The sequence below is a fragment of the Bubalus kerabau genome, chromosome 11, assembly GCF_029407905.1.
Source record: "Bubalus kerabau isolate K-KA32 ecotype Philippines breed swamp buffalo chromosome 11, PCC_UOA_SB_1v2, whole genome shotgun sequence".
Taxonomy (NCBI): Eukaryota; Metazoa; Chordata; class Mammalia; order Artiodactyla; family Bovidae; genus Bubalus; species Bubalus kerabau.
Genome location: NC_073634.1, coordinates 90053632 through 90081469, shown reverse-complemented (window position 1 = coordinate 90081469; position 27838 = coordinate 90053632). Strand labels below are relative to the sequence as shown.

General features: G+C 51.1%; 1 protein-coding gene across 11 annotated transcripts in view; it reads left to right on the top strand.

Annotated features, from left to right (window-relative positions):
• The window catches only part of HPCAL1 (hippocalcin like 1), a 119012-nt gene that overhangs the window by 12722 nt on the left and 78452 nt on the right, over positions 1-27838 (top strand). For 2 of the 11 annotated variants that reach the window (XM_055540947.1, XM_055540942.1), the window contains one exon: positions 22400-22644. The exons of 8 other annotated variants lie outside the window; for them this stretch is intronic. The gene's annotated coding sequence lies outside the window, so the exon portion shown is untranslated. Of the gene's footprint in view, positions 1-19538; positions 19695-22399; positions 22645-27838 lie in introns of all 11 variants that reach the window. One more of the 11 variants, XM_055540941.1, reaches the window with a different exon arrangement.

Sequence of the window (27838 nt, the reverse complement as noted above, 5' to 3'; positions counted from 1 at the left end):
TTCCATACTTGTGATGATTTGAATTAATGGAAATTTATCATACTACATTATTAGAATTTGTTAATCTCATCTAAATTCAATACTGAGTAACTCTATTAACTTGGATATAAAAAAATCGTTCCAAGTCTCCCAAGGAATTCACCATTTCAACATGGCAGGGGTAGATATATAATCTAGCAGGTGCTGCTTGAATCTGGGCGTTCACTTTGTGTCTTGACCTGGACAGAGGCTTCGAGAGTCCTGCTGTGTTGATACTGGGTGTTTTAACAAGGGTTTAATGAGGTGGTTTGATGTCCTAGGACCTACCTGCCCCCGCTTTTCCTTCTCTGTTCTCATCACCGAGTGCTCATGCAGTGGCCTTCTTCCAGGAATAATCGCCTTTACTATTTGTCTCTCAGGCTGATGTTTTTCAGCTCCTGTTTTTGAAAATAACTCTTTTGGTACCCCATCCTGGCTCTTCCTTCCTGACTCCCCCAGAGTGGAACTGCTGGTCTTCAGCTGTGAATTGAAGGACTCCCAGGGATGGTCCTTCCCCCTGCCCCATGCCTTTGCTGCTCCAGCCTTGGACTTGGGTTGATGTTGGGTTGACTTGACTTGACCTTGGGCTCACATTGGATTGACTGTGTTTATTTGTGGTCTGGTGAGCAGGGCCATCTCAGTACTTCTTAGGGCCATGCCTGACTTTCAGTGGCGTCCCTCCAAAAGGCTTCTTAGGTGTTATTCCCATCATTTTTCAGGGGTTTAATCTGTCTGAGTCCAGGATATTGAGTCAGCAGTAGAAAGTTATGAAGGCAAAGCCAGCCATCAGAGAAATTGGCTAATATGAAAGATTAATTTCAGAGTGAATGAAGGGGAGGGATGCTTGGGGGCTGGGCTGTCTTTCTAGGCAAATAATATTGCTATAAAATGTGAGAAATCAGAGGCTGCCTCTGCTACTTGCTTAGTGCCAGCTTATAGTTTCTTGGATAATCTAGTGTCCATATTTATGATCTTGAGAAAAAATATAATTGCCAGCAAAATTACATGCACATCTGGTTAATTATTTCAGAATGCTCACCATGAGGAAATCATATTTTTTAAAAATTTGTCTGGCTCCTGTGTTCCGAAATTGTTATTTTTGAAAGCCAGTTGTTAGGTTATTGTGTCATTCCACAGGGCGGCAGGAAGGAAGCTCTCCTGTCACTGGAGACAGGTAGGTTACCATGGAGACCGGGTGTGTCCCACTGGTTTCCTGGGTATCTCATTTGTCCTGGAGAAGGAATAAATCTCACTTTCTGTGATATTCCTGAAATTGTGTTTGTGAATTAAATTTTTCTAAACAAAGGTCTGATGTTTTATTGACTTACAAGGGGATTTCTGACATGATTTTGCCCTTCGTTCTGTTTGCTTAATTTATAATGCTGTATAACCCTACTTTTCCTTTCAAAATGCTTAAAATGCATTGAAGGAACACCCATCCCGAAACAGCAACTGGAAAAAAAATCTTTTAATAAAGCTAAGAATGCTCTCTCCTATGTGAATGTGATTGCCCCAGACAGTTGAACAAATTAGTTTGATAATTCTATGTCATAAGCCAAGCTGGGGGATACACTGATGAGCAAGATGGTGGTGGGCCTGCCCTTGTGCAGCTTATATTAAAGTTGTGACCCAAGGCAACCAGAAGCCAAGGGGGGCCCTGGTCTGAGCTGCCCTGATTTATATTGTCAGCTACTGCCAAACCAGGGGCCTTGAACCCCGCTCACTGTCCCACAGGGCGAGGGGGATGGGCCTTGTTGGAGGGATGACATAGCTGCTGACTTTTTTGAGCTGTTTTTATTCACGAGCATTTTCCAGAATGTGCAAACAGTGCTTTATCAGTCTGCTTATCATAATTTTATACATGAAAAAATTCTATTCATGCCTATTCTTGGGTCTCTCTCCATCTAACAGTTTCTAAAGGCAACCACTTGATGGTTAACTGTGTAGAAAGTTCCTTGTACCCCCTGGGTCTTGTCAAAAACCTGGCAGTTTCCTTCCTTGCTGCATCCCATTCGGCTTCAGCATCCTCTGATCTCACAGAAACAGAGCACCCCGCCCCCTGTCCCAGCATCAGCAGCTGGAGGCCCATGGTGGGCGTCCCAGCCTCTCTCTCCCGCCCTGTGCTTCTTTGCAGTCACTTCCTCAGCAGAAGGCACATCCTCTCTTATCCTTCCCTTCTGTGGGTTGGTAATGAGCACAGGCGTCCTGCAGCCCCACTGCTGGACAGCCCGTTTTGCACACGCTCCTTAACTGGTTGGGACCTTGAGTGGGATTGTCACAGCCTGAAGAGGCTGCCCCTGGTCATGGAACAGAGTTGGTGACTCTGTTGGGTGTCGGTGAGGTTGAGAAAGTGGCAGACTCCACCCTCTGTGTGTGCTGTGATTTGAACAGAGATCTTGGTCTCATAGCCTCAGAGGATGCTGTGATCTGAACAGGGAAACAGGCCCCACATGCCCTGGGCTTAGGGACATCCTTACTAGTTGAGCTCCAATTTGAACGGAGCTGGAGATGTCTCTTCCTGATCCTGCCTTGACTTCCTTCCCATCTAATGGACAGGGAACAGAGTCATTCTTTTCAAAGGAGAAAAAGCCACCTCTATCACTCTGTCTCAATCCTGTTCTCCTCCCTGAGGCTCAAACACCACCCACCTTCACCTTCTTCATGCAGGTCCCCCTTGGGTCTGCCAGGCACTGCCCTGGAACATCTGTTGCCTAATCTGTGAAATGGGAAGTATAGAACCTCCCTCTTAGGATTGTTGTAAAAATAGCCATTACATTTCTTATAAACTCCAAATTGCTGTATAAATGTAAGGGCCGTCACCATCATCATCACCACCATCACCATCATCATTATCAACCTTTTTATTCACATCCTGCTGCTCTTGACACATGATTGCCTAAAAGAGCAGGGTCTTTCTGGCTCCCTCTGTGGAATTTGAATTCCCAGTCTTCTGTCCTTTCCCTTTTTCTCATCTGGGATTAACCTGTGGTTTTCATTTTCCACCTGCAAGATGTTAGTCCATAGAAGAGAGCTGGGGAATGCTCTGTCTGAGCCTCACAAAGGACGTGGAAATCTGTATCTGCTCCTCCATCCTTCTGGAACATTGGATCTGCTCCATCTTTGCTCCTGTCCTCTGCTGGGCAGGGGAGTGACTGGCTGTTTGTGTGCTGGGCAGCCTGGGAACTTACTGCTCAGATTAAAGACATTTATTGAAATATGGGCAGTCAGCTTGGCTCAGGTCAGATCATATATTGAGCAAGCAGCTCCCCTTAAACCCACTCCTGGATTACAGCCAGCTATGTGGTCCACCTTTGTCAGTGACAGAGGGGTGGGATGGGGACTTGGTAGAAACCTCTCAGGGACATTTTTCTTTATTCTTCTTTTTGAAAGGGACTTTCTTCATATCTGGCCTCCTTGCTAAGGGAGCTGGTGCTGGGGTTTGGGGTTATGATTCTCGATGCTACCATTTGAGGACAGGAACATTTGCTATACCCTTCTGCTTGCCCCTGTACCCTCCCAGATTGCCTGCACAACTCCCAGCCTTGCTCAGGGGTCGCCTCCTCCAAGAAGTCCCCTGGGCCTGCTCAGGCGTCTGCTCTTCCTGGGGCACAGCTGCTCCGGCTCACACGGCCACTCCATATGCAAAGCTCTGGTCCTGGCCAGTCACCTCCTGGCCCAGGGCTCCTAAGGGCAGGAACCATGTAGCGAGTAGTCTCCCTTTAAGCAGAGACTGGGCTTGGGGAGAATCCCTAGGTTGGGAAAGGTGCTCTCTCATGAGCCAACCCTCATTCATTCATTCATTCACATAGCTCCCATTGTGTGCCAGACTCTGCACTAGAGAATATCCAGTGGAAATCCTGCACTCTCAGGGCTTATGTTTCTAGCTGAACACAAGAAGCAGTAAACTAAAGTTTACTTTATATGTAAACTATATGTAAACTTTCAATATGTAGCATAATACTGTAATATTGTAGTATATGGTATAATATGGATGCTAGGTTGCTTCAGTCATGTCCAACTCTTTGCAACCCTGTGAACTGTAGCCCACCAGGCTCCTCTGTCCATGGGATTCTCCAGGCAAGAATACTGGAGCGGGTTGACATTTCCTCCTCCAGGGGATCTTCCCAGGAATCGAACCCACATCTCTTATGTCTCTTGCGTTGGCAGGTGAGTTCTTTACCACTAGCACCACCTGGTAAGACCAGAGTATAGTATAGTGTATACATAATAAAATATGGTAATTTAGTATATAGTGATAATAGAAGATGTGAGGGGGAACAAAGGGAGAATTCCTTGGCGGTCCAGTGGTTAGGACTCTGGGCTTTTACTGCTGAGGACCCAGGTTCGATCCCAAGGGGAACTAATATCCTAAGCCATATGATACAGCCAAAAAGAAGAAAAAGGAGGTGTGGAAAAAATAAGTTTAGTGAAGGGCCAGAGGTATTTATGAAGGATGGTGAGAAATGAAATTTTAAGTAGAGTGATCAGAGAAAGCCTAATGAGAAGGTGACATTTGAGCAAAGACTGGAAAAAATGAGGGAGCTGGTCACATGGAAGCTGAGCAGGGTGGCAGGCACAGTGAATAGCAAAATGAGGGCCCCTGTGCTCAGAGACTGGACAATGAAAGGCGCCACCTTCCAGCCAGGAGAACACCGGGAGTTTTGGCCAGTGAGATGAGTTCAAGGCCATTGGCTTGCGCTCCTATCCCCGCTCCCTTCCTGAATAAACAGCCAGAGTCCCAAGACAGGAAGCTTTTGGCCCATTCATCTTCCTGCCTGGAAAGCAGATGTAATTTGTGGAAATAGGGCAGCCATCCTGTGATCACGAGGCTGAAATCCATGTGCTAAGGATGGTGGAGTAGAAAAAGACTCTCGGTCCTTGATGGCATTCTTGAACTGCTGCCCACGCCCTGGACACAAAGAAAAGCCTTTCTTGTTTAAGCCACAGTTTGTTGGGTTTTAGGTTGTTTTGATAGGATGTCCAAAACAGAATCTACTATTCCCAAGCCCCCGGATAGACCACTGCTTCTCAGATACGTGGAAGCGGTGGGGGAGGGCTGGGAGACGTTTCAGCCCCTTCTCAGCTTCCCTTTCCCTCCATCCTTTCAAGCTGGTCTCTAAGTTAGTCATCAAGATGCCCCAGGTGCATCCCAGTCTCTCCAGCTTCATTGTCTGTGCTGCACTCACCACCTGCACGTGTGATGGTCAGTTTCTGGCGGCTCTCCTGACCCAGCCTCTCCCCACACCCCACCAGACCCGCCCACCCCCCAGCTCCAGCCCAGCACAAGCCTTCTCTGTGCTGCTCCATGCTCTCAAATCCTTGCTTGCAAAGTTCAAATGCTAAGCATGGCCTGAGAAGCCCTCCTTGTGACCCTCGACCCTGCCTGGCCTCTTGACCAACCTTTCATCCACCACGTGAGGTCTTGAACTCCACTGACCGGCAGGTCCTTGTCACCATTCACTCTTCTGGGCCTTTGCACCTGCCGTTCCCTCTGCTGGGAATCCCTGACTGCCCCCTCCCCCCAGGAGGCACGCACACATCCTTCAAGAATCAAGCAGGGCTTTTCATGTCAGTTGATCCCTTTCCCTGTGCACCTGACTCTTTTGTCTGTGTCAGAGCATCTCTGGGGGAGGTGGGGGGACAACAGTTTAAAAAACAACAACACATCTTTCTTCCCAGTAGGCAGAATTCCCCAGAGAACAGAGATCAAACACGAGTGGTCTAGAGAGTCTGGGCTTTCCTGGTGGCTCAGACGGTAATGAGCCACCAGGAGATGCAGGAGACCTGGGTTTGATCCCTGGGTTGGGAAGATCCCCTGGAGAAGGGCATGCAACCCACTTTAGTACTCTTGCCTGGAGAATCCCCATGGACTGAGGAGCCTGGTGGGCTAGAGTCCTTGGGGTTGAAAAGAGTCGTACATGACTAAGCACACTAGAAAGTCTGGCCTATGCTGGGCTTTGCATCAGACCTTTAAGCAGCCCTTCCAGTAGGTGGATCTGCAGCTGGACTTGTTGCAGGCGGTGGGCGCCTGAGGCAGTTCCAGGTGTTGGCCCCCAGGTGAGGTCCCTACTCTCCCACCTGCGCCTATATCTTTAGGCCCAGCAGTGCCTGTGGGGCAGCAGCCTCAGCTCACTTATATTAATAATGAAAATAGTATTACTAAAAGCTCAAGTACCTGGCACCGAGCTGAGTGCTATACACACTTCATCTCGGTAGTGAGAGTTGGTCTTCACTTCCCAGATAGCTCAAGTGGTAAAGATTCCACCTGCAATACAGAAGATGCGGGTTTGATCCCTGGGTCAGGAAGGAGGAGGAGGAAATGGCAACCCACTCCAGTATTCTTGTCTGGAAAACCCCAAGGATAGAGGAGCCTGGTGGGCTATAGTCCATGGGGTCACAAAAAGTCAGACACCACTGAGCGACTGAACACGTACACATTCATTCAACAAATGGTTATCTCAGGCCTACTGTGTGCCGGGGACTCTACTAGGCACGAGGGGTACATCAGTGGGGGAAAAAAAAGACTCTGTCCCATGGAACTCACATACACTTCTGTTGTTGCTGCTTCCCACACCTTGCACTAATGCACCAAAAGCATTCTAATCATTAATTTTTAAATGTGATGCAGAAACAGTTTGAATTTCAGTTGATGAATTTCAAGATGCAGAAGGTCCTGTTGTCCTCTCAGAAAAAAAGAGGAAAATTAAGCAAAAAGGTGCTTCTAGCAAATCAGTGCAATATTTTTCCAAACACAAAAATTTTAAATTATTTGCCTTCATCTTGCTGTTTAAAGGGTCCCACTATTCAGAACTCACTCACCCTGTTGTTATTAAGGGTGGAAACCAAGATGTTTAGTTATGTAAAAGCCAATTAAAATAAATTAAATGCAAATGCCATTTCATTGTACAATGTTAATTTTGAGAGCTGGATCAATCACAGGTTGTGGAAATGCCAAAGTTGTTAAGACTTTGGTTGCCACGACAACAGCACTCCGGCTCCAGTGGTCTGGTATTCCGGTCCGGGCTCCCAGAGAGGCAGGGGAGGGTGAAGAGATGTTTCCTGTTCCTTCCTCACCTGTCTAACTGACCTTTGGTGAAAATAGGATTCTTTATCATCATGGTGAATAACTGCCCGGGTGTTGTTTGTTCTGTGTGTGTGTGTGTGTGTGTGTGTGTGTGTGTGTGTGTGTGTGTATGGAGGGTGGCGAGTTGTTGGGTTGAACTCAGTGCTTTTAACCCGTTGGTTGCCACAATCACATTTCTCAGGGAGTTTTCTCTGGGGCCACCTCTGTTTTACAGATGAGGACACGGGGATTCAGAGGGAGGCTTGTCCAAGTTCTCTGGCTCCAGGAGGCCAGATCAGGATGGGTGTGAGCTCCAGTGTGCTGGGCCGGGTTGGGCTGTCTCCGTGGGGCCTCCAGGATCCCAGGGCTCTTGAGCTTTCCCTGCACCTGTTTCTGAACTGTACTGCTCACAGTGGGTCCCAGTGGGCCTCCCGCGCCAGCATCAGGCTGACCAGGCCTCAGTCGCCAACACTGGGCCCAGAGCTGCCATGGTGTTTCTTTTGGTGTGTCCTGCAGAGAAGCTTTGTGAAGTCAAGAAGGCCTTAAGAAGCACTGCTGTTAATAAAGCTAATGGATGTGAGCCACCAGGGAAGTTCCCGAAATTCCAGCAGAACTATTCAAATCCCTAAAGGAAGATGCCATCAAGGTTTTGCATTCATTATGTCAGCAAATCTGGAAGACCCGGCAGTGGCCACAGGACTGGAAAAGGTCAATCCTCAACCCAATTCCCAAGAAAAGAAAGTGAAAGAAAGTGAAGTCACTCAGTCGTGTCCGACTCTTTGCAACCCCGTGGACTATAGCCCACCAGGCTCCTCTGTCCATGGGATTCTCTAGGCAAGAATACTGGAGTGGGTTGCCATTTCCTTCTCCAGGGGATCTTCCCAACCCAGGGATCGAACCCGGGTCTCCCACATTGCAGGCAGACGCTTTAACCTCTGAAGTACTAGGGAAGCAAGAATGTCCTAACCATCGGATAATTGCACTCATCTCCCATGCTAGTAAGGTCATGCTGAAATTCTTGAATGGTAGGCTTCAGCATTATGTGAACTAAGAACTTCCAGATGTCCAAGCTGGGTTTAGAAAAGGAAGAGGAACTAGAGATCAAATTGCCAACTTTCGCTGGAGAGAAGAGAAGCTTCCTCACCATGCATGGTTTTAGGAAGTCATGAGTCGGAACTGCGGGTGTGTGTTAAGCATCAGCTCTCCTGGCTGGAGGAGCCCAGGATGGGCGGCTCAAGTACCAGCCGCCTGACTCACTGTCCCTGCCCTGCAGTCCCACTCTCCCAGCTAAATCGGGGCTGCCATCCGGGTCCTTGTTGAATGAGATCACATTGGGCTTTTTCCCACTTTTTGGGGTGTGGTTCCTGGGACATAAAGCAGTTGGGGATTTTTAAAACTCTGTGCAAGAGACAGGTTGTTGCACTAACATCTAACCTGCTGTAGAGCCCCCTGAAAGTGAGGTGAGGCCCAGGAGAACACGAGGGGGTGAAGTTGGATGTTTGCCATGGGCCTGTGGTGGCAGGACTCTGCCTCGGTGCCTGTACTTGCTGGGGGCTCCCCCAAATACATCCTGGACAGAACAAGCATACAGCAGGGGCAGCAGACAGCCTCCCTCCCAGGCCTGCTTCGGGGTATACAGGTGAATTTCTTGAGCCGTGCACTCTTGAGGTTGCTTCTCACAGTGAGTGCAGAGGGTGTCTCCCTGTCTCACGGACTGCTGGCCAAAGGGACTGAGCAAATGCTGCCTGGTCACCCCAGCACATCACAGGGCAGGTAGGAGGTTGGTTTCAGCGTGTGTTGAAAGAGGCTGGCACGTGATCCCCGTCCTCCTCGGGCTCTTAAAGCAGACGGTTGGAACCCTGTGGTGGGTACTGCTTTCAGAGCTCTGATGGCCACTCTTTGGGTATGGGGCTCAGATTGTAAAGAGTCTGCCTGCAACGCAGGAGACCTGGGTTCAATCCCTGGGTCGGGAAGATTCCCTGGAGAAGGAAATGGCCACCCACTCCTGTATTCTTGCCTGGAGAATTCCATGGACAGAGGAGCCTGGTGGACTACAATCCATGGGGTTACAAAGAATTGGACATGACTGAGTGACAAACACACTTTCCTCTTTGGATATGGGGGTGAAGGTCAGGTGGTGTTGGCAGGACTCTTGGGCAGAGAGTGGCCTGGTGGGTGCGGGCCTGCCTGCCTTCTGCCTCTGTACCCTGAGCCACCCTGTCTCTACCTGCTGCTGTCAGGGTGCAAATCAGAGGGGAGAGGGTGAGAGAGGCAGGCTGCTGCCTGCGGAGCCCTGCGTGAGGGCCTCACTTTCCTTCTCAGCAGCAGCACTTATGACATGTGTGGTTTCTTTCTTTGGGGAGACTTGGGGTGGTCTCTCTTGACACCTTCTGGCTTTTGTAGAGCACTTGCCTCCCTTCCCTTTTCCCCATGCACTTTGAAGCTGGCCTGGCTTTCTGACAGACGTGCTGGGCTTCTAGCCGGGGTCACTGGCTACTGTGGCCTCTCGCCCTAGGTCCACCCTGAGCTCCAGTCGGTTTGGACCATCACCATCCCCCAAATGTATCCCTTTCTCAGTTCAGTTCAGTTCAGTCACTCAGTCCAGTTCAGTTCAGTCACTCAGTCGTGTCTGACTCTTTACGACCCCATGGACTGCAGCACACCAGGCCTCCCTGTCCGTCACCAACTCCCGGAGTGTCCATTGAGTCGGTGATGCCATCCAACCATCAAATCTTCTGTTGTCCCCTTCTCCTCCTCCCTTTAATCTTTCCCAGCATCAGGACCTTTTCCAATGAGTCAGTTCTTCGCATCAGGTGGCCAAAGTATTGGAGTTTCAGCTTCAGCATCAGTCCTTCCAATGAACACTCAGGACTGATCTCCTTTAGGATGGACTGGTTGGATCTCCTTGAGTCCAAGGGACTCTCAAGAGTCTTCTCCAACACCACAGTTCAAAAGCATCAATTTTTTGGCACTTAGCTTTCTTTATAGTCCAACTCTCATACCATATATGACTACTGGAGAAACCATAGCTTTGACTAGACGGACCTTCTGGCCTCCAGCTATTTGTCTTTGCTGTTCCTTTGGCTCAGCAGCAGGCCTTGGCTCCTCTGGGATGCCCTCCTTCCCCAAGCTGGAGCCAGCTCTCTGTCTGGGTGTCCGGAGCACACACAGCTGACCCTGGCTCTGATGTGGAGTACATGTCCCTGGTGGCTCAGATGGTAAAGAGTCTGCCTACAATGCGGGAGACCCAGGTTCCATCCCTGGGTCGGGAAAATTCCCTGGAGAAGGAAATGACAACCCACTCCAGTATTCTTGCCTGGAAAATCCCATGAATGGAGGAACCTGGTGGGCTATAGTCCATAGGGTTGCAAAGAGTCAGACAAAACTGAATGACTTCATTATCACTCTCACTTTACACGTCTTAGAGGGAGAGAGGGCAAGAGCTTCACCATGGCAGCATCCTCCAAGGAGATGAGCCTGTATGGGACATGGGCCAGGGCCCTTCTTCCCTGTGGCCCAAGACCCTGTGCGGCTGTGACAGGACTCCTGTCATCCATGTCCACCTGCAATCCGGCTTCACCTTCCCCCCGACCCCTGGGATTGGCAGTCACAGCCAAGAGTTGGAGAAGTACTTAGTATTCTTCTACGTCATGTGAGATGTAATTTCCAAATGGGTGTTTTGTGCACAGCAGTTGCTACCCCCAAATGTGTAAGGCAGCTCACCAGGAGGCTTTTAGGGGAGAGATGGAGGGTTGGGGGTGCTGGGTCAGTTGCTTCTCTCCATGTGAGTGATGACGGGTGGTGGGTGAGTTGCTGGCTGTCTTGGTTTCTTGGCCCCATGAGCCCTGGGGCAGGTCCCTTCACTGCTCTGAGCCTCCATAAATGACCCTGACCCTAGAGGGCTGTCAGGAGGATTATACGAGCGAGCCAGGGTTTCTGAAAGTGCTATTATATTCACGTGAGTTATCTTGGTAACACAGGGGCTCAAGGTTTTTTTTTTTTTTTTCTGATTTATTTTTGTTTTAAGACTGGACAGGAACCAATTCACCAGAGTCATCTGTGGGTGTAAGTGCTCTCACCTTCAGCCAGGACTTAATTTTGGCCCAGAGCTCTGTCTTATTCCAGGAGAGAATGGTGCTATTCAGAGCCGAACCGTTCAGGACTTGGTTCTCTGGGTGGCGTTCTCTGCAGATGGCATTAGCGTTAATGACTTACTATATATGTGTTCACAAGTGGGTGATTTATGGTTATACACCAGACCCGTAACTTTTCATTTCCTGACTGATGTAGCAGAAGCTTCATCTGTAATGGGCCTGGTGGATTTCGTAAGTGTAAAAAGACTTCAGTTGAGGCCATTTCTGTCCTCTGCTTGTGTGGTGTGAGGCCGCCTGGCCTGCTGGGATGGGTGGGACAGACAAGGGGCGCCCGCACTTGGCTCCATGCTTGGTCTCCTTTGTCTCCCTGGGCACCCTCTGCAGTAGGTGGGTGCTGGGGAGGATCCCATTTCACAGAGGAGGGTACTGAGAGGCCCAGAGAGGTTAACTAACTTCTCCAAGGGGTCACAGCTCTGCGCAGGAACTCGGGTGAGTCTGACGGTAGCCTGGAACAGGGCCTGGTGTGAAGGAGGGGCTCGGTAACCCTCCTTCTCCACCATCTGGGCGACTCCCGCACCTGGCTTTTCTCACCCAGACTTTCTGGCCTGTGGGGGAATTGCCAGGGAAGATTATTGTTTCAGTTTTTTTGGCCACACCACACACAGCGTGTTCACCCAGCAGGGATAAACCCGCTGCCCCCCACCACCACCCACCCTGCGTTGGAAGCACAGCGTCTTTAACCTTTACTGGACCTTAGGGAAGATTACTCTAGAGTTGGACCATAAAGAAAGCTGAGTGCTGAAGAATTGATGCTTTTGAACTGTGGTGTTGGAGAAGACTCTTGAGAGTCCCTTGGACTGCCAGGAGATCCAACCAGTCCATCCTAAAGGAAATCCATCCTGAATATTCATTGGAAGGACTGATGCTGAAGCTGAAACTCCAATACTTTGGCCACCTGATGTGAAGAGCTGACTCACTGGAAAAGACCCTGATGCTGGGAAAGATTGAAGGGAGGAGGAAAAGGGGACGACTGAGGATGAGATGGTTGGAGGCATCACTGACTCATTGGACATGAGTTTGAGTAAACTCTGGGAGTTGGTGGTGGACAGGGAAGCCTGGCGTGCTGCAGTCCATGGGGTCACAGAGTCAGACACGACTGAGCGACTGAACTGAACTGAACTGAGGCAGGGTGGGGGTGGGCAGGTGGCAGGGAAGGCATGGGGCTCGTGCTCCCAGAAGTTAGAAATGCTCGGCTCCAGCCTTGTGGAATCCAGCTCAGCCTTGTGGTAGGCTGGGTAGGGGCCCCCAAAAGGGATGCGTGTTTTAGTCCCTGGAGCCTGTGACTATGATACCTTACACAGTAAAGGGCTTTGCCACGGGATTAAGACTGAGGACCTTGATGTGGGGAGAGTGGGTGGCCAGGGTGGACCAGGGCATGGCCAGGGTGGACCAGGGGTGCCTTCTTAAAAGGCAAGAGGCTTTCCCAGCGGTCGGCAGTCCTGTGGCACTGTGACCTGAGAGATGCAGTGCAGTGCTGCGGCTGGGTTTGCAGATGGAGGAAGGGGCCACGAGCCAAGAGCTGTGGGCGGCTGGTGGAAGCTGGAAAAGGCAGGGAACGGATCCTCCCCTGGGGCCTCCAGAACTATGTAGCCCAGCGACACCTGCCTCTCGGTGAAGCCCATCTCTCCCATGTCGCTCCATGTTTTCCTCCCAGCGCATCCCGCTCCCCCTGGCCCACTGGTCTCCCTGCCCACTCCCCGCAGGTTCCTGGGCTCCAGGCAGGTCCTGGGCTGGCACAGTTCCCAGAAGCAGGAACCTTGCAGTTCCTCTAACAGTGTGCGTTTGAGATGATGCTGGCCCCACCAACTAAGCCTCAGATTTGCCACTTTTTTTTTTCCTATTAAAGCAGCAACAAGCCCTGTCCACCTGGTCTGTTTGGATCGCGCGGGCCATGGCTGCACCGCTCAGCGCTCGGTTCCAAGAGTCTGGTTCCAGGATTAGCTGAGCTGTGCAGGGTCTCCCACCCACAGAATAGTTCCTGTTGTTTAAATCTTGGTTCTTTTGATTTTTTTTTTCCCTTTTAAACTAAAGACTCTGTGCAGTGTCTGTGGTGAGCCAGAGGCGCATTCCTGTTCAGAGTGGTCCTGTGATCTCAAGCGTGTGTGATGAGGGCCTGTAATGGGGCTCAGTGTGGCCTGGATGGTCCCAGGGTGGCCACCTCTGATCAGGAGGAACGATGGCAGATCCCGAACTTTGGGGCAGGTGTTTACATTTCTGGGATGCTTTCACAAGCAGATTCTCATTTGGCCCTTTAAGGGTGGGGTTGGGAGCAGTAGCTTTGGAGGGGCCGGGGGACTTGGCTCCCATGTTATCCCTTCCATCTCTCCACTGTGCAGTGGCGTGTGGGATCTTAGTTCCCAGAGTGGGGATCGAACCCGGGCCCCCGGCGGTGGGAGTGCAGAGCCCTAACCACTGGGCAGCCTGGTCTCAGTTCCTTATCCACACCTCTCTCTCTGTTTCCTCCAGCTGGGAGGCTTAAACAACAGAGCCTGATGGCCTCACAGATGAGAGCAGGGTGTTGGCAGGGTCGGCTCCTCCCAAGGGCTCTCTCCTTGGCCCGTGGATGACCATCTTTATACTGTATCCTCACCTGGTCACCCCTCTGTGCGTGTCAGGGTCCTGATCAGCTCCTCAAAGGATACCAGTCAGATGGAATTTGTTGGGTCCACCCATATGACCTCATTCTAACTTAATCACCTTTAAAGAGCCTGTCTCCAGATGCAGTCACATTCTGAGGTCCAGTTGGGGGGTTAGGATGTCAGCATAGGAGTTTGGGGAACATAACTCGACCTGTAGCACATGGGAATGAGAGTGTTCTCCTAATGCGGTTGGTAAGGGATTAATTCCAGCAATGATGTGTTTAAGTGCTTAGCACACGCAGGAGGTGGCAGCCAGCGCTCACTATGGACCCGGGAAAGGCCTCTTTCTCTAGTGCTTCTTCTATGCTGGGTCAGGGTCCTTGCTGGGCCGTCCCTCGCTTAGGCACAGAGCAGCCTCTTTCCCTGCCTGTTTCTTGCAGCATGGACCCTGACTCTGTATCTGAGAATGCAGACATGTGGGCCCCACGCCGGGCTCCTGGAGTCAGAACCTGCTGGGTTGGGGTCTGGGCACTTGCCTCTTAAATAGATATTGCAAGCACAGAAACTGCAGTCAGAGAACCACTGCCCGAAGCCCTGTCAATCCTGACTCTTTAGCACTCTCCAGTCCACACCCCTCCTGCCTGCTGTCTCATCATGAGCACAGCCCCTTCCGTGGACCACGCTGTCCCAATTCCCTGGGCACCGCCATGTCCATCTGTGACTCTTATCTACTCTCCCAGCTACAGGAGGAACAGAAAATAAAGCCACACATGACTGCTCCACCATCCTGGTCCACGTTTCGGGGATGTGCCCGTCATCTGCAGGAAGCACCTCCAGTTCTGGGACTGCTTGCCTCCTGCCCCCCAACCCTGCCGCCCCTCCCCAGGGGCCCTGGCCCCAGGCTTCTGGAACAGCGTCAGCCTCTCCTCCCTCCTGGGCTTTGCATGTGCCCTTGCTGTCACCCAGGGGCCCCGCCTGTCACCCTCCTCCTGCGTTTCCTCCTGTCTGAGTCCTCAAGTGCTGTGCTAGGCTTCCTTCATGCCCTTTAGGGCACCGGGCAGTGTCCCGTGATTTTCCAGGGTAGGCGGTGGACTCCCAGTGCCTTTTTGGGGGCTGCACCACGGGCCCTGGAAAAGCTGGGTTGGACAGCCTTCCTTGTCCAATGAGCTCCTGGGGAGCTGGAGATGGTTCACTTTTGTAAGTTCACGTGTTCTGCGCCTTGTCCATCTCCTCGATTGCTCTAGGTGCTGTGTCATCTCCAGATGCTCTTTTCTCCCCGTCTGACATGATGTTTCTGATCTTCTTAGACTTGGAAGCCAGTAAACCTCCATCCCTTTCTCAGCCACACTGGCACACCGTGGTGGGCCCTGGCTGAGCTCTGGCTTGTGGCTGTGATGTGCCCTGGACAGGGCTGGGGGAGGGAGCCCCGTGTCACCTGCTGTCGTCTCGCTGGGAGCTGTGTGTACCTGTCATCCTCTCACTAGGAGCCCTGTGTCACCTGTCATCACTTCACTGGGAGTCCCGTGTCATCTGTCATCACTTCACTGGGAGCCCTGTGTCACCTGCCGTCATTTCCCTTGGAAGCTCTCGTCGCCTGTTGTCATTTCGTGAGGGAGGCCTGTATCACCTGTTGTCACTTCCCTTGGGGGGGCCTTGTCACCTGTCGTCTTGTCATGCCCTGCGATGGTTGGCTGGGCTCTAACCTGGCTCTCACCTGTGCCCACGGCCACGGTGGGGGTGGGCTGAGCCATCATTGTTCCCCGCTCTGCAGAGAGGGCCTTGGGGATGCCGGGGTTGGGGCAGGAGGGCCTGAACCCTGGTGAGCCTCCTCACCTGCCCTGGCCACTCTCCTCACCCTACACCTGCATTTCATCGAGGTCCTGGGTAAGGTTTCATTTTTAAATCCTTAGCCAAAATGTTTGAAAACACTAGCTGAGACAATCTCCAAGGCCCTTCCAACGCTCACCTTCTTTGGCTTATAAAGCACATCCCCTCCACAACTGTGGGGAGATTCTTGGGAGGTCACTTAGGTCAGGGGGCCTGTCCGCCCTGTCCCTGACAGCTGTCCTGGCTGCCCAGGCTGGGTGAGCGAGGACGGCGGAGAGGAGGGGCAGTTTGGGATGTGATGGGTGGACCCCCTGGGTGTGGAATGGAGGTGGGGAGCCGAGCATCTGTCCTGGCCTTTAGCGTCCACCGTGTCCCTGCCAGCCACTGCACAGACATGCTACCGGCCATGTGGCCGACTCAGGCTGCAACTGTCCCCTCCCTACAGCATGGCAAATGTGACCTGCATTTTAGGGGCTGAATACAGCTGTAGGGATCAGGGTCCCCAACTGACGGGAGATGGGAGGGGAGCTGGGTGGGACAGGACTCCACCATCAGCCTGTCCTGAGAGTTGGCAGCTGGCCGGTGAGCAGGAGCGGGCTTTCTAAAGGAGGGCATCTAGTTGTGATGAAGTCAGTGTAGTTTTGAGTCTTGATTGGTGCCGCGGTGCATGGAGACAGGCCACAGTGCGTGGATTTTCCTTGTCCTGCCATAAGCATCAAACTGGAGTGCCCGCCCCCACCATGATGTGAAAGCAGAATCGCTTGTTTTGTGGGCTCCCAGCCACCGTGTTTCCTAAACACTCTGCTTATCTCATCTGCCTCCCTTCCTTCTTCTGTTGAAGATGACAGAGGGCAGTCCTGGGGAAGTGACTTGCTTGAGGTCACCCACTTGGAGCCACCCCTGGACCTGAGGCTCCCTCCTCTCCCTGCTCTCCTCCACACGCCCCCAGTCCCCCTCCCTTCCCTTCTCATTCCTCCTAAGCATTTACCATCTCATTCCAGTAAAGACTCTGTTAGAGGACCACGAAGTTCATCGTGTTCTCTGACTTTTTTTTTTAAAGTGTGTTTACGTCCCTGTACCCAACAGGATTCTGTTTTCTCTAGAACTTCCCTCCTCCCACCAGCTACCGTCCCCACTCCCCCCGCCTCCCCCCCCCCCCCCCCCCATCTAGCTTTCTCTGCAAGTCCTTCTTTGATCTCACCACCGCTTCTTGGGGCAGCTCTGTCCCCGTGGGCCCTGTACCCAGCCAGCCTGTGGGCTGTTACAAGTTATCCTGACATTTGCTAAATGGTAAGGAGATGTTATTCAGGACCATTGAAAAGGGGGTCAACCCTTTTTAAAATGGGAGAGAATGTAACGAGGACAAGGAACAGGGTTGAAGGGTCAATAGACGGAAAATTATTAAAAGGACACATCGGGGCTGGGGGAGTCTTGCTGAGCTAGTCTAACAGGATTGTTGCTACTGGCAGGTCAATGACTGGGACCTCAGGCGGGGGATGAGGAACGTGGTCAGAGATTGGGGGTTCAGATATCATCCAGGGTCGGGGGGATTCTCCATCAACAGCCCTGGGCCAGGCAGGAGGAAACCAGGAGGGGCCTCATGGAGAGGAGGGCTGGACGTGTGTGAGTGGAGGTCCGGGTATGAGCCGGGTCATGCTGGGCTTGGTCTTTAATCAGCCTTTTGGGCGGATGCAGGCAAAGCTACTTCTCTTTTTAGAGTGTATTTGCTCCCATCTGATAAAAGCAGTGTGTTCGCGCTGTTGAGGCTGGGGAAGCAGAGGGGAGCATAAGTTAGGGGCCACGATGAGTTGCAGAGGCCTGTGCCTGCTGCTTGTGCTCCAGGGTTTGGTGTTTGTCCTTCTAACCCCTGTCTCTGTGAACCCTCCTGGGAAAGCACAGCCTGCCCTGGAGGCCAAGGGAGCCAAGCCCACAGTCTCAGCAGCCTCCTGGCTTCAGCACAGGGGAGAGAAACCTGCGCTCCAGGGGTGGGAGCCGCTGCAGCCTCCCTAGGGTCCTGAGGTCAGGTGCGCCTTCACCTGGCCACGCCTGGGGCTGGCGGTGGGGGGGGGGGGGGGTGGTTTGCCACCCACGCTGAGCTTCCAGAACCTGTCTTCTCAAGGAGGCAGGTGTATTCTTTCCTGTGACCCAGACCTTCCATGTAAACTGGAATTCCTTCACACTCTCAAAGCTGACATGTCCAGTGTTCAACCGTGACCATTTTGCTTTTGTGTGTGTGCTAAGGTCGCTTCAGTCATGTCCGACTCTTTGTGACCCTGTGGATGGTAGCTTGCCAGGTTCCTCTGTCCATGAGATTCTCCAGACAAGAATACTGGAGTGGGTTGCCGTGCCCTCCTCTAGGGGATCTTCCCGACCCAGGGATTAAACCAGCTCTCTTATGTCTCCTGCACTGGCCGGTTCTTTACCACTGGTGCCACCTGGGAAGCCATTTGGCTTTTGAACTTAACTTAATTTTTTGAAGAAATTATTATTGTACACAGATATTCCTGGATAAGATTGGAAAACATAGAAAAGGAAGGAAGAAGGGAAGAAGTCCCCTGTAACTACCCCGTCCACCCTGTAACTCTGGCTAGCATGCTGTCGTGTACCCTGTAAGAGTCATTCCTGTCTACATAAAGGAGTCCATGAGGTCTGAAAATAGGCAGGTAGACACAGCATCATCAAGAACGTCTTCAGTCTTTGAAGGAACAAAAGGATGTCGTGTGTCCAGACTTTATAGACGGCCTGTAGATACTTGTAATGCAAATGTATATATTTAGCAAAAATTACATCATATCGTGGTGCTGGAGAAGACTTGAGAGTCCCTTGAACTGCAAGGAGATCAAACCAATCAATCCTAAAGGAAATCAACCCTGAATATTCACTGTAAAGTGAAGTGAAGTCGCTCAGTCGTGTCCAACTCTTTGCGACCCCATGGACGGTAGCCTACCAGGCTCTGGGTCCATGGGATTTTCCAGGCAAGAATACTGGAGTGGGCTGCCACTTCCTTCTCCAGGGGATCTTCCCAACCCAGGGATCAAACCCAGGTCTCTTGCATTGCAGACAGACGCTTTACTATCTGAGGCGCTAGGGAAGCCAAGGACTGATGCTAAAGCTGAAGCTCCAATACTCTGGCCACCTGATGCAAGGAGCTGACTTATTAGAAAAGACCCTGATGCTGGGAAAGATTGAGGACAGAAGGAGAAGGGGATGACAGAGGATGAGATGGTTGGATGGCGTCCCTGACTCGACGGACATGAGTTTGAGCAAACTCTGGGAGATAGTGGAGGACAGGGAAGCCTGGTGTGCTGCAGTCCATGGGGTCGCAAAGAGTCAGACAAGACTTAGTGATTGAACAACCACAGCAACACATCATATTTTCACTTATTTTGATTCATGATTCTGTAAAGACTTGTAAACATGACAGATGGGTTGAAGACAGTATTTCACGGTTGTTTTAAATGATATGTTCCTGAATTCTAGTGAGGCTGAACACCTTTTCAATATGTTTATTTCCCTTTTTGGTTTCCTCTGCTGTGAATTGTATGTTCATTTCCTTTGCTCAGTTTCATTTTGTGAGTAATTATCTTTTTCTCATTGATTTATAGATATTTGTATATTGTCAGTAGTACTATTTTATCTTCTGCTTTTTAAAATTAACTTACTGAGAAAGCTTTTCTATGCAAAAAGTATGCATCATTTTCTTGGCTTTCCATTTTGGAGAGAGATGATAAATGCATAGGTAGGTAGGATTTGTTTAGCTGGTCGTTTAGCTCGTTTGCAGTTTTGCATTAATAGGAACACGGTTGTGTATCAGTCAGCTAAGTTATGTTCTGGTAACAAATGACCCCCCCACAGTGTCCATGGTTTATCGCATCATAGATTTCTTTTTCACTCAAGTTACATGACCATCCCCTGCTGTCTGCAACTCTGCTTGATATCCTTATTCCTCTGGGACCCCAGCCTGCAGAGAAGCCCCCGTGGGAGACATTGCTGGTCTCAGGGCAGAGAAAAAACATGGTGGAACAGAGTGATTCTTTAAGCTCCTGCTCAGAGGTGAGAATTGACATGTACTGCATGTGAGTTCCCATCGCATTTCATTAGCTAAAGCAAAGGGTACCACGAGGCTTGATGTCAGTGCGGTGGGAAATATCCTCCCTACCTGCCCACACCTTCTCCCTGCCCCCACCCTGCTGTGGGGGGAGCGGCAGTGACTGTTTTGAACATTACAATTTACCACGTGGGGGGATGAACACTGCTCTACCCCTCCCCCAATTTATGTGTTTGTGCCTCAGGATAAATTCTTAGAAGTAGAGTTGCTAGGTTCAGAATATGCACATGTGTTAAGCTTTTGCTATTCATTATGTTTACTAGATTTTAGCTGTTGCCCCGTGTCTGCTGTGAATTTATAAGTAATTATCAGTCCGATGACCATTTTCAAAAGGAAAACAAGTACTATTTCATGAAAATACTTCACTGCCCTCCCTAGCCCTCCCCATGACTGTAACAACTCATCTAGCTTGATAGTTGTCAGACTGTTTTCATATTTTATTTACTTCTCATGGCCACCTTGCTATTTACAGATGAGATACCTGAGGTTCTCAGAGAGGTTGAGAAATTTGCTCAGGGCTTCACAGCAGGTGATGAGGAGAGGCCCAGCAGTCCAGGCCTGGGCTCTTTCTCTGCCATTCTGGCCTGGGGAAGTTGAGATTAGACTCTTGCCACCCACCCATTGTCCCATCCCCCGGCCCCTCCACCGCCCCCAAGCAGCCTCTTCACCTTCCCCACCTCCCTTTCCAGTCGCCCAGTGGCTGGGTGCAAGATCCCTGGGAAGGAAGCCCTCGGGCCGGGCCCTGGTCAGGAAGGCCCGGGAGGCTGGGTTCCTGGCGGCACTGCAGAGCCTGCCCTCTGAGGACGAGCCGCCCGGGCTTAATCTGTATCACTGACCATCTTTGGATTTGGAGAGGGGATTTACTATATTTAGAAAAAGTTAAGGGAGCATTATAAATCCTTTAAGTGGGCAGAACTGAAGAGATGAGAGTCTTTATTGAGGAGGGTGGCTTTTTCTTAGGAGTAGTGGTTTTTAGACCAAAGGGATTGGTTTGAGTGATGTTTAGGTCCTGAAATCTATGTAAACCTTGCGGGGCCGTCACTGTAAGGAGCAGGATTCCTTCTTCAGTCCTTCATGGAACTGCTACTGTCTGGCCGGTCTTTGGAGCAGAGGAGAAACTGAGCTCAGAGTTGTACTTCTTGTTTCTTATCTTTTTGAGATGGAAGTGACCCTCTATCATCTTTCAAGCAGGTTATTCATTTCCTCTGAGCCTGCAGTTTACTCATGTGTCAAATGTAGAAAAGTCTTCTCTGCCTACTCTGTATGGTTGCTGGGAGGAGCCTGTGAGATTTAACGGACGTTTAAGACGAACCACAAAAGCATGTAATGTAAATGGATGCCTTCACCGGGATGGCTATAAAAAACTGGACAATAACAAGTGGTGGTGAAGATGTGGAGAAATAGAAGAAATGGAGAAATAGAAGCGTTGCCAGTGGGACTCTAAAATGATGTAAGCACCCTGGGAAAACAACTTGGCATTCTTCAAATAATTAAACATAGACTTACCATATGACATAGCAGTTCCATTCCCAGAAGATAGGAAAGAAGTGTCCACACAAAAACATGTATTAAAGTATTCATAGTAGCATTATTTGTGATAGCCCAAATGTGGAAACAACTCAAATGTCCATTAATTGGTGAATGGATAAACGAAATGTGGTATCTCCATGCAGTGGAATATTATTCAATCATACAAAGAATCAAGTATTGTCACATGGACAGAGCTTGCAAACATTATGCTCAGTGCAAGAAGCCAGACAGAAAAGGCCACTCTTGTATGTCTCTATTTGTATGAAATGGCCAGAATTGGCAAATCTAAAGAGACAGAATATGGATTCATGGTTGGCAGGGCTAGGATAGGAGGGAGGAGACTGCCAGAGTTGGGATTTCTCTGAGGGGATGATGGAAATGTACTGAATTAGATAGTGGTGATGGTTGTACACCTTTATGAATGTGCTAGAAACCACCGAATTGTACACTGTTAAAAACAAACCATGCAAATATTAGTGGACAGTATTTTGACAAATTACTAGAAGGCAACATCAGGGAGCGGAGTGTGGACTTGGGACCAGACTGGCCTGGACAGTAGTTGTGTGATTTTAGAGAGTCGATGGCTTTCTCTTTTTGAGCCTCAGTCTTCCCACCTACGACGTGGGGATAGTGCCCAGTTTGCAGGGCTGGAGGGCAGACTCCATGCGGTGATGCCTGTCTCGCTCGGCCCTGGCAGGCACTCACGGAGTGGTGGCTGCCATCGTTGGGGCGTCTTCTCCATGCCTGGCTCAGGGCGCCGGCTGTGGCAGCATGGTCACGTGGACTCATTGATTTAGCGATGGGGAGGAGCGCAAGCTAGTGTTTACTGAGTCCTTACTCTGAGCCCCCTCCTGGCATCTGAGTGCTTTTACTTGTTCCATCTCTTTAGTTCTCAGAGCAGCCCTGTGGCCTCCTGAGAGAGCTAGCGATGGACGGGGATGTTTCCAGGAAATGCCGGGTGGGGGCAGTGGGGGCCGCACAAAGGAGAGAAGATGCGGGGCGTCTGAAGCTGAGTGATGGGTGATCATTGTTCATCACACTAGTCTCTGGTTTTGTATATATTGGAATTTTCTCTTACAATAAAAAGTTTATAAACCAGCAACACTATTATCTGTTTTAGGCATGGGGAAATCATGGTAGAGCATACATGGTTACACAGCAAGACGCAGAGACGGTGTTCTGCATGCTGGGCCTTAGCAACCAGCCTGGGAACCAGGTCCCCCGGGCCAACGGGCCTCCTGGGGTTACTTGAGACCAGCTCTTCCTACCGCCAGAGCCGTCGAGGCCTGGGGCTTCTCTGCCACCCAACCCTGGCTGATCACCTCCTGTTCTTCCCTCCCCCGAGAGAGCCCGGCGGCGTGACAGGTGGGAGATAAAAGGCTGGGGATTGAAGAGGGAAGGCGTTTTCCTTCTGCCCCTAAATGCAGGGGGACTCCTAGAAACCCTGGCCTTCCTGACTTTCAGATGAAGTACTTGCCCTTGATTATGTTGATCTGGTGAAGTCTGTGGGCACGTGACATCGCTTTGTTTCTCATACTGTGACCTCTCAAAAATTGAGGAGTCCACTGGGTATGGGGGTGTGTGTATCTGCCCTGCTTTCTCCCCTCTCTCCCCCTCCCCCTGCCCACCTGCAGAGCAGAAAGGAGACACAGACCCGAGTGTGAAATGCAGCCCCCTCACCAGCTGGGTGGCCTTGGAGACGTGTTCTAGTTACTGATATTTCTTTAATGTTGGATAACTCGGAATGTCACTTACAATGGTGGAGGCGGTGGCTTTGAGAGGCTACCTATAAGTGGATGTGGGAATGTCCCTGGGGAGGGAGGGGTGGCATTGTTTGTCCCATGGGGGTGCAGGCCACAGGGGGCTGAACTGGCCAGGCCACCAGGTCTGCCTGGGCTCTAACCCCGAGTTTGTCACTTTCAAAGCTTTGCTTTTATGCTTTCACTTCGGATATCAGGAGAGTTTCCTTTGCGACTTAGTCTGATCTCTAAAGAGCCTCTGAGAAGAAACCCTGCAGCCTGCAGGCCCTGCAAGCTTACACAGGCCTGTTTCTGGCTGACTCCTGTGCCCAGGGCTTCCCAGGTGGCACTAGTGGAGAAGAACCCACCTGCCAATGCAGGAGACGCAAGAGACATGGGTTTGATCCCTGGGTCGGGAAGATCCCCCAGAGGAGGAAATGGCCACCCACTCCAGTATTGCCTGGAAAATCCCATGGACAGAGGAGCCTGGGGTCACAAAGAATCAGACACAACTGAGCAACTGAGCACAGTGCCAGCGCCCAGACCCTGTCTCCTCCGCTGTCCCTGTGTTCCTGTCCTATTAACTTTCCTCTGGGTAAGAAAGAGCACTTATAATCAAGACAATGTCATTCAATTAACCCTCAGACTTGACTTCTCTGAGCTAAATCATTCCATCCCCTGGTGCCCCTTAGAACATGTCATAAATTCCAGATACTGTACTGGACATGCAGTAAATTCCAAATAAATTACGTGACGGCTCACTACCCTAAGCTCCATATAAATGCATCTGGAGGGAGGTTTTCAGCGGAGTCGTGCTTTAAATTGGCTATCTGGGGCAAAGTTTTTTAAAACCTAGGTTGACTACCTAAGGGTCTAGATGTAAAATGGAAAATGTGGCAGAAATTTAACTACAGGAGTGCTTCTCTAATTATAGCTCAGCTATGACCGCAGAGTGGGGGCGGGATCTTTAAACAAAACTCCCCTAGAGGCATGGAAGCTGCCCAGAGACTTTGGAAGCCTAACTGGGAGCTGCTGGCCCTTACAAAATCAGGAAGTGATTCCAGGGTTACTCAGGCTGTGTTCTAAGACCGTGAGCGGGGGAGGAGCGGGAAGGCTCAGATAGAGCAGAAGCTGGCATGGCCAAGTGCTTCCAGAAGGATGTGACTGTGTTAAAGCAGCGCCTTTTTGATCACCCTGGAGAAAATTCAAATATTTTGAAAAGATCCGGGAGTTTGCAGTTTCAGGGGTCCTTCATGGCAGAGCTGGGCTGTTTGATTTAGATAGGGATTTTATAGGCTTTAAGGCAGATTTTTTATTGCTGGTGAGTAATCAGTGACTCGTCACAGAAGGTGGAGGCCCTGCACAGCTCAAACCCCAAGCTTCACTTCCCCATCCCCTTCCCTGTGCAGGCGCCCGAGTGCATGGCCGGGTAGCTCTGGGTCCTGGGAGATAGTGATAAAGCACCTCAGCCTCTGGCCTTCAGCCTGATGGGGATGATGAACGTAAATAAAATAGCTTATGAGGACAAGCACCCAGAGAGCTCCAGGAAGGACTGATTAACCCTGCGGAGGGGAGTGGTTGGGAGAGGCCTGTTGCAGGGTGCGGCCGAGAGAGTTGCTACCCTGGGCTTTTAGGGATGCTAGACTTTGACTTAGGAGGAAATTGGGGTGAGCGCAGTCCAGGCACAAGGAACAGCATGTGCTGAGGCATCTGGCCGCCCAGCCAGATGTGCTGAAGCTACTTCTGTGTCCCCAGTTCTCTCTCTGGTTGGGTTTGGTTCTCTTTCGGGCCAAGGAGAAGCACAGTCTGTCCTGGGCCCAGCTGGCCACCCACCCCTCCGGAGACTGGCCAGAACATTCCAGCCCAGCCTCTGAGGATTGTCTCCATCTGTCTGTCCCGCGGCTGGAATCCAGGGCTGTGACGTGTAAGTGGCTGTTTGCATCTCTCCCCAAGGTGTCCCCCAAACCCCTTCGTGGACAGGCCGATGCTCCAGCCAGGATGTGGCTGAACCACGGGTGAAATGCGGGCTTTGGAGGCAGCCAGTTCCTGATCGGGATCCCCCCATGGGAGAGGAGGAAGGAGGAAGACTGTTCCCTTCTCTTAACTAGGGTCAAGTTGAGTTTGGCAGAGTTTTAAAAGAAGGGAAACACTGGGTCCTTTCCATTCCTCTTTGTACCCCCTTCCCCTCCTGTGCGCATCCTGCCCAAGACTGTTTTCCTCTGGGCAACCACGGAGGCCTGTCCCATCCCCCCGAAACACACCTTACTACTTATCCCCTCTGCTAGGAAGGTCCATGCCCAGAGTACTGGCTTCCTTCTGGGGCAAGATGAATGCAACCTGGTGGTAATTCACACTAGAGTGTGAAGGACTGATGGCACCATATCTCCCCCAGAGTCCCTGGGTGTGTGTTTGTGTGAGGGGCGAGTTTGGATGATGGGCCACCAGGGGGACAGGTGAGCCAGCCTAGCATCACCCACAGACTTTCATGTAAGCTCTTCTGTTGTCCTCAGGATGGTCCTTTCTTCTGCTTTTGTGTTTGGAGGCTCCTTGAAGTCTGCAGTATTTGCAGAGTGAGGAGGGGCTTTGGGTGGGACCTCTGGCACACAGGTTAGCACAGCTGCCTTTGACTGCAGATCCTGGATGGTGGGTGGCCCTGCTGGAACTGACTAAAACTGAGTTTGAAGGCCAGAAGCAAAACACATCCTTGCAGAGAGGCATTTAGATGGACCATCGATTGCATATAAAGTCCCTCCACTGTCCTCTCGTTGGGGGAGGGGGGTGCGGTGTGGTGGCTGCGGGGTAAACAGAGTGGAGTGACCAGAGAAGAAAGAAAAAGGGCTGAGCCTGGAGGCTGGACAGATGGCCGAAGGCCACAGGCTTCCTAGGCAGGTAATGCCAGACTGAGCCTTGGCAGGTCTGCACTCCAGGAGGATGGAACTCCTTCCCAGGTTATTGAGAACCTCAGTGCACAGCGCTTTGAAGCACAGACCCAACAGGGCAGAAGGCTGCGGAGCGCTTCTGCCTGGGGCCCTGACCTGTTGCTTTTAAACCAGGTTATTGAGCTACTGAGGGACCAGGGATGCAGTTCCCTTATTAAAAACCAAACAAACAAACAAACAAAAAAAGAAAGGCAGAGCCAGCCAGGCAGAAGACTGAGGGCCGCGGTGACTTCATCAACGCCGAGACACTGATGCTGGAGGACTAGGGAGATGCGGGCTTTGATGTGCACTCTCCCCACGGCCGTCACCGCTGAGTCGACCTGTCTGTGAAGGCAGTGCCGCGCCTCCGAGCCAAAGATTAATTATGTAACAGAGCCCAGATCCCCAGGTGGGCGACCTCACCGCAAAGGGGCCCTGGAAGATTCCTGCCCTGGTACCCCCAGGTGCCTGAGGATTAGCCGAAGGGAAGCAGGAATGAAGATGCATCTGTTGCTTGGATCCCTGAAACGGGGTTTCTCAAGTTGTACAGTTATTGTCTTCGTGGAGTCCAGAAGAGCTTCTTGAATATTGCTCTGCAGGTCCCTGCAATGAAGCCCGCTGCAGAGATGTGAAGAAAAGCTACGGAGCATCTGCAGCCGCTATTATACCATCTGGTGGCTCAGAAATATTTTATAATCAAATGAGTAAGACAGGTTTCTCGCACGCCCCGGTGCACGGTGTCCCCTCCACGCCCTTCCCAAAGCTCTCTCTGTCTCTCTCTTTCCTTGTCTCTCCTCTCTTTTTGTCCGTCCGTCCATCTCTGTCTCGCTGGCTCACTCGGCCATCTTTGGGAAACACCAGAGAAGCCGGTTCCCAGCAGTAAGATACCATCTCCTAGCTTGGTGACCTTGGGCAGCCCTGTCTGTTTTCTCATCCTTGGTTTGATCCTTTGTAATGTGGAGGCGCTCAGCGCTGTTACGTGAATCAGAGTGAGATTCATATCTGAGCACGTCCTACTTTGATGCTGCTTACTACTTGTCTTAGGAAGACTTTTCAAAATTGTCTACTTGAACTTTTCCTGAATATAAATGTGATACATGCATGTTTGCTGTGGAATATTTAGGAAATATAAAGAAATTAGAAAACGAATGAAGAATGTGTACACCCCCTCCTTCCAAAGGGTCAACCACTGAGAACGTTTGGCTGCTCTGGGGAAGGTTTTCTAAGTAACTTGAGCATGCAGATGGTCTGTGTGCACAAACCAGGAGGAGTAACTGGGATATAAATGGAGCGTGAGTCTGTGGGGACGTCTGCGTGTGCTCCCAAGGGGGCATGTGTGTGTGTATGTGTGCGCTCACATGTGTGTGCAATGCCTTGGGGTCCTCAGAGGGGGACCTCGGTCCGAGTAGGGGCCTGCAGCTTCCCTGATGGAGCACTGGTTCTGTCCCCTGGATGCCCTTCTCTGAGGGGAGGCGGGGTGCTGGTGTTAAGGGGGGATGTATGGGAACACCTCCTCCGTGCTGGCTCCTCCGTATTCGTTTTCAGCCATGCTGCAGCCCAGGTGGTTCAGCCCCACACAGGCAGGCAGCTCTGGGATGTGGGCGAGGAATCCACTCCCAGATGCCCCAACCCTACCTGTCCTCGACCCCATCACGGTCCACCTGCCTACTTCGGGCCCGGCCTTGGGAGCCCCCAGTGCTCGCTTTGTCTGCCTGGCACCCCACCCCACTCCACCAAGAGGCTTTTTCCCTCTTTGATTGAGAGGCCGTTCTATCTTCCCGAGACAGGTAAACAAAACAAACCTGCAGATGTTCTTGAGGGTGTTTGTGTCTTCAGTTGCGGGTCAGTTGGTATAAACAATCAGTGAAGAGTCTCTCCCATTGACGGGACAATGGAACTGAG